The sequence below is a fragment of the Eurosta solidaginis genome, chromosome 5 (assembly GCF_040869045.1).
Source record: "Eurosta solidaginis isolate ZX-2024a chromosome 5, ASM4086904v1, whole genome shotgun sequence".
Classification (NCBI taxonomy): domain Eukaryota; kingdom Metazoa; phylum Arthropoda; class Insecta; order Diptera; family Tephritidae; genus Eurosta; species Eurosta solidaginis.
In genome coordinates this window covers 214,926,730-214,939,545 of record NC_090323.1, presented here as the reverse complement: position 1 = coordinate 214,939,545, position 12,816 = coordinate 214,926,730, and the positions used below count along the sequence as shown (strand labels likewise).

General features: G+C 35.2%; 1 pseudogene; it reads right to left on the bottom strand.

Annotated features, from left to right (window-relative positions):
- The window catches only part of LOC137254377 (uncharacterized), a 101,791-nt pseudogene extending 89,275 nt beyond the window's left edge, over positions 1–12,516 (bottom strand).
- Positions 12,517–12,816: the final 300 nt, after the last annotated feature.

Here is a 12,816-nt window from a genome sequence, read left to right as displayed (position 1 = left end):
GTGTATTATTTACTAAATAATCAGGTTTTTTGTGTTTTCCAAAATGTTATATATATAAAAAGTGGGCGTGGTTATCATCCGATTTCATTCGTTTTAAATACCAATCTATTCTGGGTCCAGAGAAGCTCGAGTACCAAATTTGGTGAAGATATCTCAATATTTAATCAAGTTATGGTGTTAACGGATAGACATACGGACGGATGGACGGACATGGCTCAATCAAATTTTTTTTCGATAGTGATATTTTGTTATATGGAAGTCTATATCCATCTCGATTCCTTTATACCTGCACAACCAACCGTTATCCAATCAAAGTTAATATACTCTGTGTGCAAAGCACTCTGGGTATAAAAAGTATCTTTGATTCGCTGGAAGAAGCAAATAACAAAAAAAAAAAAATATTTTTTATTTGTACGCTGAGTAAATAAAATATAAAAAGTATCTTTAATTCGCTGAAGTATCAAATAACAAATAAAATAAGAGATAATAAGAGATAAGAAGTATCTTTGATTCGCGCTGAAGAATCAAATAACAAACAAAAAAATATTTTTTAAATAATGACAAATATTTTTTATTTGGATGCCGAATCAAATAAAAGATAAAAATATTTTTGATTTGAAAACATTTTGAAATAAAAATACATTTTATTTTTGGATTTGTGATTCAGTCAAATAAAAATCACGCAACCCTGACTTCAGCAAAACTTCAGACTTATTCAATATTATATAGGTACAGCTGGACCGATAAGATATTGATTTTAATATGAACGAAATCTATAATATTGTCAGGAAAGATATATTTGACCTATCTAAGGTCAAAAGTAAATAAATGCATATTTTATTACAGCAAGAACTACCTAACTGTAATGTCTGATGATTATGATGTAGGATGTCCTCACCAGATCATATTTGCCTGCTTAAACCATCACCTTTCCTATCCAGAACTACTTTCAGGTACTTGTTATTAATGTTATTGTGACGAATATTCGCAACAGTAAGTGATACTATTATCTCTAAGCCGATACTAAGCAGTCGCTGGTATGTACATAAACAAGTCAATCACTATGTCTACACATATGTACGTACAAGCAGCGGAGAGAAACGCACAAACATATGCATATATCTGAGATACTCACAAAAGTATGCAATCATCGGTGGAAGTGTCACTCACATATACACGCGCATATGGCTATGCGAGAAGCTATAAACGTGCATCTGTCTGACTTATGTTGGGCGCAGTGTGGCGAATATTAGCAATATTAAGGGATACTATCATCTCTAAGCAGATACTAAGCAGTAACTGGTATGTACATAAAAAAATCCGTAATTATATCTACACATATGTACTTACAAGCAGAGGAGGGAAACGCACAAACACACGCATATATCTGAGATACTCAAAAAAGTATGCAATCATCGGTGGAAGTATCACTCACATACATACGCGCATATGGCTCTACGAGAAGCTATAAACGTGCATCTGTAGTTTATAGCTGGTGAGTTTATAGCTGGTAACTAAGTAGTAAATTCTAGAAGAAGAAATGCCTAGAAGTATACGAACGACACAGAAGAGGGTATATAAGTAGCGAAAGCTGAGCAAGCAGCAATCAGTTTGATTTAATCACGCTATGGGTTGTGAAGTGTTATTGTGAAGTACTTTGAAGTAGTATAATAAAGACCAATTTTGCATTGTTGAATATTGGATTTATTTTTTCAACAGCTTAGTGATTCGAACGTTAGCAGAATATTTGGAATAAGCAGAATTTTCCTAATTTGTTACAATAGGTGTCAGAAGAGGAATTGCTGATTAAATTTCGAAGACTTCGAATACAACAAGGACATGGCAAAGTGGACTGAATTGAGGATTCAGCAACTGTAGGAGTTGAAGAACCGTATATTGAATACAACCGGCAATAAACTCGAACTTCAGGCACGGCTACGAGAGGCAATGGAATCAGTAGGAATTAACGTAGAAGAGTATGTCTTTCATCCTGATGGCGATGAGACAACTAAATTGTAGGAGAAAAACGAAATACCGCAGACAATGGCGAACACAGACTTGAACATGATATTGGCTGCAAAATTGACACAAACGTTTAAATTTCTTCACAAATATCCACCAACATGTCATCACAACTGGAAGAACAAAACGCAAGTATAGCATCCCAACTGGAGCCGCAAGAGACACGTATAACATCCAAGATGGAAACACAACTAGACTCGCAGGAGAACCATCATAACACCGAAGATTGGAGCACAAGAAACGCGTATTTCAGAAATGTCGACACAGATTACATCTAAAATGGAAGCACAAGAGGAGCGCTTATCATTGCAGGTGGTACAAATGTCTTCGCAGTTGGAAGCACAGGAAGCAAGGGTAACATCAAAGCTGGAAGCACATGATGCAAAAATTGTACAGCTCGAGGACAAAATTGATGCCGAGATAGAAGATTGGAGAGATCGTATACAGGAGTAGCAAATGAATCGCCCAGCAGTTTCAGCTAGTAATACGAAGGTAAAAACTCCATCTTTTGACGGTAGTCTCTCAAATTTTGAGATATCTCAATGAACTTTGGCACAAGGATGTATTTTTGTATTATATAAGCCATTTTTTGGATCAGGTAGGATCGGACCACTATAACATATATCTCCCATAGAACCGGTCGTTCAGATAAGACGATTTTGGTCATTCCTGCCGCAATTTAGAAAGTATAAACGTGAAACTCGGTGATATATATTTTAATATGTCATAGAAGATATCCTGAAAAAATTACTTTGATCGGAGCTATATGTATATAGTATATACTACACTGGGTCGAAAAAAAAAAGTTGCCAATGTCCGCCCCTATATTAGAAGATTACGTTGAGAGAGTTTCGGAAAATTTTTTTTTAATTTTTTTTGATCCTTCGAAATACAGCCGAAAATGTGTTTTCGTTGTAACTTGGTTATTTTACGTCCGATTTTTAAAATTGATATGCCATTATTTTGGCCTTGAGAAGCTTCACATTACCGTTTAATGTTCTTTTAAGCTATGAAGTCGTTTTCATATGATTAGGTCAGCTAACAAAATTTGACCCCCCTAATGTATGTTGTTTTTCCTTATCAAATGAAGGTACTTAAAAATTCAAGCAAATATTTCTTTGAAACCATATTACTAAAATAATAAACAAAGAAGTTATAACACTTTCAATATTTATTGCAACTGTTATTTTACCTGATTCTTATTATACTTAGACCTAAAACTCATGATATTTTTGGAGAAAAAATTGCAGGGTTTGCATTGAAAAGTTAATAAAGATATGCCAAATATCATGAATAAGGGAAGTCAAAGTAAATAAGTGGTCAAACCTGTTGTTTCGTATTTATAATAAAAACGCTATGCGACAAAATCAACTTTTTTTCTGGGTATTGGACAAAACCCACTTTTTTGTAGAGATTGAGTCTTAAGTAAACAAAGTGATATCTCCGTTTTTCGAACTTAGCCTCAAAAAAATAGATATCGGCTTACGAAATTCGAAGTTCGAAATTCTACATTTCGAAATTTTATTTTTTTGTTAACGCGGTCCGCCGAAGACAGTCCCGTCCTTACTTGTTTTTTTTTTTTTTTTTATTCCGCACCCCGTGGGACCACCGTTAGCCATAACGTCAAGAGAGGGGGGGGGGGAGGGAGAGCAAATTAGGTGCCACTACTTCGTAAGCGCATTTCTCTGCGCTCCCTTTCAGCATGCATCAATTTCATCATTACTATAAAGGCCATCTTGCTCACAGCATTCCAACAATCTATTTGTCCGCACATTCGTGGAACTCAGTTCCTAATAGAAGAGTCCTCTCTAAAAACTTTGTGTACAAAGAGTCTTTCGGCGTGAAAACGAGGGCAGTGAAGCATATGTTCTGCGCTTTCCAATTCGGAGGGACAGTGTGGACAGAAAGGATCCTCCTGTATCTCACGCTTATGTAGATATTCCTTGAAGCCGCCGTGCCCGCTTATTATCTGTGTGAGGCAATAATTTAGTTCGCCGTGTTTTCGATCGTACCATTTCGATATATTCCGAACTAGCATGTAGGTCCAGCTCCTTTTTCTTGATTCTTCCCACCGTTCTTGCCAATTAACGATTGTTCCTGACCTTGCGCTTTTCTTAGAGTCTTCAGAAGGTTGGCTGATTGCAGTGCTTAAAAGATCGTTCATTTCACCTGAGTGTAGATCTACTGGGATTTTCCTGGATAAAACATGGATCGCCTCGCGGACAAACTCCTATGAGCACATGCTACTCGTATAGCTGTAATGCGGAAGGTTTCTAGTATATCATTTTGGTGAACGATTTTAGATCCGTGCCATACTGGTGCTGCATATACTATTACGTTGACGTATCTTCGCCTGGGCCGCCCATGTTGGGCATTATTTGCGTTAGGGCTCCGCTAACTCTAGAAACTTTCCTTGCCTTATAGTTATCAGATGCTACTCTGAAGCCCTCCAGCTGGCCCTTATACCGCTTATGATGGATTGGCTTAGTAAGATTTTTGGTTTATAGGTTAGGTTAAGTTGAAGTGAATGTGACCATTGTGTTACCAGAAATTGTTTTACGACCAAACGGAAGAACCCAATAAATTTCCAGGACCTACGTTATAGAAACGTCCTCTTGGCAAATACAACAATTTTCTAGGACCCAGCTTAATTTTTTCCTCGAGATCTGGCAACTCTGCTGCCGCGAGTAGCTGGAGCCTCAACCTGGCGAGCGCAGGGCAGGAACACAGAACGTGCTCAACCGTTTCTTCCTGCAGCTCAGACTTCCTGCACTTGCTGTTACTGACGAGCCCTAACTTATAGGCATGTGACGCCAGAAGGCAGTGTCCTGTCAGTATGCCCATCGTGCTTAAGTCTTCTATCTTCAGAGATGTGAGCCATTATGTGAGTCTAATATCGTAGACTTTGCACATGATCTTAGACATTTTGCAACCTCGCGCTTTTGTCCATGCCTTTCCTGCTAGATGAATCATATGCAACTCCTGTCTCTTTTTGATTTCTCCCAAGCGGATGGGACGTCTATTGTCGACTCAGGAAGTGTTGAACCCTCCTTTTCCAACTTATACGCCTTTTCGTTACCTTCTATACCTTGTTTGCCTTCTAAGATTGACTCACCACCAGCAAGTTACCGGGAGTAGTGTACTGGTTGAACCGCTTACAAAATAATCACCACTTTATTCAGCGATAGAGGGGAAGGGAAATATGCAGATAAACAAAAGTTAAGGAAATCAACGTCTGTCAGATATGCTAGTTTTAAACTAGGTAAAAGTGCAGCGAATACTTAAACTACATCACTATTCCAACAATAAACGCAACTTATATGACTGAATATGATCTGAAGTCTATACGCAGAAGTAAATCGCACTTAATTCAGTACTTTGTCCGAAAGTATCTTTCAGTGGCAATTGATTAAGGCACAAACAAATACATATGCATATGCCTAAGTAAATACCGCTTATGTGTGCAAGTGGCATGGTTTCTATAACAGCATAACCAATGTGTATCGCTGGCTTCATAATTGTGGTCGATGCACTTTGTATTAGAAAAGTTGATGATGTCGAACCGTCTTCATTTCATCCATGCATACATATAATTGTTATATCAAAATGACTGTAAGACTGTGTCGAGTTGTATCAAAGTGCATGAATACACTTGAGGAAAATTATAAGTGGGTGGTAGGGTATAATCACATAATCACAAATTTGTTATATGCAACCGCATGCAGTTCTTTGTGCAAATTTACTATGTACATCTGTATCTCGAAATGCATACAACGTAGTTGGGGAAAAATGTATTTACAGATAGTAAGAACTCAATCTGGACAAATAGCTGCAACTGGACGCTTTCATTCCATAGTCCATTGATATTAATTTTGCATGCGGTTATTTGTGATTGGGCTTGTAAACTGGAAAAATATCTTACATTCAATTGAATAATTTCAAACAGGAAAATAAGGTAGGAGAATCAAATGACTCATAAAGCTTAAGAGAAGACCCAACAGAGGTATTTATGAAAAACCGCTTTTATTTCGATGTCATGAAGATGGTAAGAAAACTTACAATAAATTTATTCTTGGCACTGACCTGAAATAGTCTCACCAAAAGATGATGCAGATGAGTTGTATAACAACGTCCAAACTGCAAATGCGAAACGGTCAATACCAGAGTTAGTGAGAAACACTGAAAAAAATGGGCGATGTTTTGTCATGTTAAACTAGTCGGACCCATCTGAGATATTGCTTGCTAAGTTGTGGATGGCAGGTGCAATAATTATAGAATGGCTTAGAATAATCTGTAAAGATTGCTTGAAACTGAACCACGCCTCGCTATCTTGAAGAATGGGTTGAATAGTTTTCATACTGAAAGCGGGCAAAACTAGTTACCTGCATGCGAAAGACTACAGCCCTATAACTTTGGCATTTTTCTACTCAACCCATGATATAGAGTAAAATATAAACGAAACATTATTCTATTCAGCGTATTATACTTACATGAAAGACAAAATAGTCGATACCTATTTACAAAAAGTGATCATAACCATAGAGAAAAATCAATAATAAAACATAGGCATTCCCCAATCCAATATAGTCACTTTGTGTAGCATTACTTAGAACGCGTTTCATTTTCAATGCATTTGATGGTATAATATACAGACACACATATAGACCACACAAGTAGTCAAGTTATACTTACCCACATAATTACTTGATCTCTACGAGAGTTCAATGTCATATGTGCATGCCGACACACACGACACATATTTGTTTACATTTGTCAATATACCACATTGACCAGCACACTTATCGATAGTCACGCTTACGAAATATTTGTCTATTGGTCATAGTGACTGTCTAATTATATACAATTGTACCATAAATAGGTCATTATAATATGCTGACTGTTATTTACGTATTACGAATCTATGTATGTTGGTTAAGCGTATGATGAATGTAGATGAGTTTTTTGCTATCTTAATTGAGAGATTGCTGGAAGTCGGGACTTGGCTAAAACGCAAACATGGAAAAAATGGATTTACTATTGCAAGGTCCTGAAGTGAACTGGACCTAAGCTAGAAGGTGTAGCCTTACATGAGAAGTATAGCACAAAACATCCAGGAATTATACGGGATAGTTAATTTTGATGAAAATTAAATCTAGAAAAGAGGTCGAAGAAAGCCTCCGCGGAACGATATGCACGTAAGACTTGAACTCTTTCATTGGGTATACGGAAATTGTCAGACCTATCCTTTATGAAGAAGGTCTTTGTTTGATGGATACAAACAGCCTTAAGGCTTCACTTCACGCAAAAACACTTCACGCCATGGTACAAATACCGCCTACAGATCTAGGGGCTAAGAGCACAACGGTGCCAAATTCAGCTAAGCTTAAAGCCTTGAGGCAGCATGAGTGCAGGCTTCATGGCCCTAGTTAAGCGTCATGTAATGTAGAGCGAACTACCTAAATGATTGCATTCATGAGCTGTGAAAGAGATTTTAGAGCAATAAGAAGGAAATTTAAAAGTTTTGCAAGCTGTAATTTGGAAGTAGTTGAAGATATCATTATGAAATTTGGCAGGAACGTTATATAAGTAAATTATGTCAACATTCTACGCCAGTAATGATATGGTGCAACAAAATACAAAAATAAAAGAAAATTTCCAAATGAGCGAGTCTCCGCGCTTTTTCATTTAATTTGTCTAGAATACTTTTAATATCATAAGTCGAACAACAATTTACCAATCCTTATGAAATTTGGTAGAGAGATAGATTTTATGATGATAACTGTTTTCTGTGAAAATGGGCGAAATCGGTTGAAGCCACGTCCAGGTTTTATACACAGTCAATCGTCTGTCCTTCCGCTCGGCCGTTAACACGATAACTTGAGCAAAAATCGACATATCTTTACTGAGCTTAGTTCACATACTTATCTGAACTCACTTTATCTTGGTATAAAAAATGAAGGAAATCCGACTATGACCACGCCCACTTTTTCGATATCGAATATTACGAAAAATGAAAAAAATGCCATAATTATATACCAAATACGAAAAAGGGGATGAAACATGGTAATTGGATTGGTTTATTGACGCAAAATATAATTTTGGAAAAAAATGGGTGTGACACCTATCATATTAAGTAGAAGAAAATGAAAAAGTTCTGCAGGGCGTAAGCAAAAGCCCTTGGAGTCTTGGCAGGAGTACTGTTCGTGGTATTACATATATAAAAAAATTTGCGGGACCCGACGGCTGATCTCCTGGGTCACCCTGGTCCACATTTTGGTCGATATCTCGAAAACGCCTTCACATATACAACTAAGGGCAACTCCCTTTTAAAACCTCATTAATACCTTTAATTTGATACCCATATCGTACAAACATATTATGGAGTCACCACTGGTCCAACTTATTGGCGATATCTCGAAAAGGCGTCCATCTATAGAACTAAGGTCCTCTCCCTTTTAAATAATCATAAACATCTTCCATTTTGTACCCATATTGTACAAACACATTCTAGAGTCACCCCCCACCTTTATGGCGATATCCCTAAATGGCGTCCATCCATAGAACTATGGCCTACTCTCTCTTAAAATACTCTTTAATATCTTCCATTTGATACACATGTCATACAACCACATTCCAGGGTTACCCTAGGTTCATTTTCCTACATGGTGATTTTCCTTATTTTGTCTCCATAGCTCTCAGCTGAGTATGTAATGTTCGGTTACACCCGAACTTAGCCTTCCTTACTTGTTAATTATCATTTTATGCACGTGTAAACCGACGGTTTCAAGTTAACGGAAGGTTTCAGATCTGTTAATCCAGAAATAAGTTTATCATTCAGACTCGCTGCTGTGCTTTTGGCTTTGGTTGTGTAAAAAAGCAGCGGTACTTCTGAAAATATCGTTTTTAAGTGTCAGTCGGTCCTTATATACGTACATTGATAGTAAGATGACTATTTAGATAATAATCTCACATAGTACTTCACCAGCAACTATCCTGAAATGCAAACAAACATAAAGAAACATTTCTCAGGTCACACATAATACCTACATTGCCAGTTAGAAGAGATACAAAGTGACGAAAGCGCTGATGAGTTGATTGTCGTAACGTAAAATGAAGGAAATGCGGACTGCAGGAAAAACGCTTGAGGGCCTTCTTTGTTCACGACCTTTCATTGTGTAGTGAAGTCTCCAGGCAATAGGCGCGGACGAGCTTTCAGGACTCGAAGCAGCAATTATACCATGTTCTTGAAAATCCTTAGGCTTTGCAAAGAGGACGAAATTATTTTATTACCTGAGTTTGTAGTTAAATTTTCAAACAAACTCTAGCAACAACACGAATTTATTCAGTATATGTGAAGCCTTGATTGACCGGCCAGTTCAACCTGGGCTAACGCCTCACCACAATGAAAGGTCTAGTTATGCTGGGAAGAAGCTGCAAGTGGGGAAAGTATCTGATCGGAACTCACCTACGATTAGCCAGGGCTTTTCATTTGCAAGTAGTTCAAGCAATTCAATACTCCCGAAAGTTTACGTCAAAAAAATAAATATAAAATATTTTGTGAAAGGAACACTTATCCCATGCGGGGGCTGAGAAGAACCAATACGGCACTTTATTTTCAGTAAATAAAGTGGAATAAATCAATTAAAACCAGGGACGGAAAATAATAATAGTTTTTATTTTTTTTAGTCGAAAAATTGTCCTCGGTGAAAATTTTTGAGTTCCCAGGTATCCATATAGCAATATCATGTCGATTTATGCATCCTTTTTCTTTTTCGAACTTTTTCCATTAAAGTCCACATATAAAAGTAAAATCTGTATTTTTATTTTTTTAGTCCGATAGAACTATGTAGCTAAACTCGGACTTTTAAAAATAAAAGTCCAGAAATAAAAGTTAAATCCGGACTTTTATTTTTTAAGGCCAAAATAAAAGTCTGGCTTGATAACAAAGAAACGGCTTATCAGAAATAAAAAAAAATTGTTTGATTCGGATAAGCCGTTTCTTTGTTATCAAGCGGAACTTTTATTTTGGCCTTAAAAAATAAAAGTCCGGATTTAACTTTTATTTCGGGACTTTTATTTTTAAAAGCCCGAGTTTAACTAGTTCCATCGGATTAAAAAATAAAAATCCGAAAACAATTTTTATCTTGATCAGAATATATTAGAAGGCCAAAATTAATGGTTTTGCAAGGAATTATATTATAAAGGAATAACAATTTCGGCCCCTGATTAAAACAATTGTCGTTTTCTAAAGCGGTCAGCCGGTAAGCATAATTTCAATGTCGAGTTCGTGATAGAACAGAGACTTCGTAGCCAAAAACTACCGTCCAACATGTGCAGGAATGCCTCACCACTACACGCTTAGCGTCAAAAATCTATACTATCCCAGTTGGAAATGGTAATGTTTGGTAATGCATAAAGTAATCTATCACGTGCACTATGTACGCATTACAGCATTCATGACTCCTAACACAGCACGTGTCCTACGAAAGTAATGTGTCGCTTAAAAGGCAAAGCGACACATTACCGTTTCGTATAGGAATTCATGTATGAATTGGTGTTCATTACAAGAAGCATTCCAAATTAATGCGTATTTTTCACTTCTTTACATGGCAAATAAAAATAGGGGTATTCAGTTCAAGTGCGGCACTTACAAATTCAATATTAACTAAAATTTCATTTTTGCGGGAGTTAAACGATGTACCCAGTTAACAAATACCGAATTACCAAGTCACCGAAGTTGAGCTGAATATACCAAATAAGTTTTTTAAGAATATTTGAATTTTATTGAATAGAAAAATATACATTTATTCATTTATACGTTTTCTTGTATATTTTTATCACATTGTAATTTCTTGTTTTTTTTTTAATAGTACATTGTTTTTTAAAGTATAGTCCTTTTACTACCTTTATTGCAGTGCGAACATCGTTTTCATAAGTTTTCTGATCATATCCCTCCTTCTGAAGACAACCTAGAAATATATAAAAAATAATAATAATAATATAAATAAACAAAAAATAAAAAAAACGAAATAAAATAAATAAGGTAAAATAAAATAAAATAAAATAAAATGAAATAAAATAAAATAAAATAAAATGAATAAAATAAAGTAAAATTAAATTAAATTAAATAAAGTGAAATAAAATAAATAAAAGTAAAGTAAAATAAAGTGAAATAAAATAAATTAAAGTAAAATAAAATAAAATGAAATAAAATCAAGTTAAATAAAACTAAAATATAATTTGATTGAGATCTAAAAGAAAGTATAATACTAAAAAATAGAACTAAGTTTAGTTAAAATCGTCAAATAAAATTGTATGACCTAATAGTAATAAAAATTAATTTAAAAAAACTTACTGAATAATATTTCATTTAAATTCTTTAAATTTTTAAAGGGTATCATATCCTTAACTCCGCCGTAGTTTAGCTTTAAAATTACGTCCTCACTGACAATTGATGTAAGTTTTTTGTTAAGCGAATGCTGCCAAAAAAATATTTTTTAAAACTGCAATCTATTAAAAATGGAAGTACATACATATATATGTATATAAATAATAATGAACGGCGTAATGGATTTTAGTTAAAATTGTATACGTAGTACACACTAAAAGTATTGCTAGGTTTATTAAGAATACTTACATATAGGTCTGGATCCTGGCCAACAATTTCATCAGTTTTGTATAACTCGTCTACGGTTTTAATTGGAAATGTGCAACGTGTCTCCTTTTGGGTTAAAAGGCTTTCAAGTAATACGTTCGACTTGGATCGGGTGTTGATAAGTTGTTGAAGTAATGACTTACATTCAGAAACTTCATCTAAAAAATATATTGATTGTTTAAATATATTAAGATTTAGTCTTTTATATTCAAAAATAAAATCGTGAAGGAACGTAGAACATCATATAGTTTTTTATTTTCCAGAAAAATTCCAATGGGAAATACATTTTCATTCCGATCGTCAACTATCTTTCCTAATACCGGCAACAAAGATAAAATAATGCTTTTGAATATAGGAAGACCATCGATATTTATATCTAAAACTACGGAATCAATTTTTTTTAGCAACTCAAACAATTTCATCAATGGTTTTTCAATGCCTATGTGGATGTAATACCCTGGAGATACCGTACGTAACGTTGTTAACTCATTTTTCATCAAAGTTTTAGAAGATTGTGGTACGCAAATATTTTCAGATAGTAATATTGCCAATAATTCATCGAAGCACAGCCTGCCGAGCCCAAACTTTGCACCCCACATGGAAAGCTTTTGGCATAGGTTCAAATGCTGAGCATTGTCGAACAGCTCATCGGATTTATCCTTATTGCTGCCATCTAATAACAAACATCCATCTTGTACACTTATCACTTCTGATGCATTAGAAGATGGATCATTTTGCGCCGTTTGGGAGCAGGAGTCACTTGCACCAAAGTTTTTTTCAATACAAATATTTCTTTTTCGTTTTTTTAGCAAACGACGCCAATGGCGTCTCGAGTACATGTTTTTTTCTTATATTCTTAATTCTTATACTTTCAATGTTTAATCATTACATATTCATTTATCACATTCATTAATCGTTTATAAAAACAATTTTACACTTAGTTTGAAACACATTTATCAACTTACTAATTTATTTATATTGTTTTTTACACTTTTTAATTTTTCACGTCTACACGGCAGAAATGTTTTACTGAAAATGCAAAATTGCATCAGCCAAACACGCGACAAAGAGAAAAAGATAAAAAAGATACATAACTGTCAACGCATGTATCGAAGAGGTCAATTGCACATTACCATTTC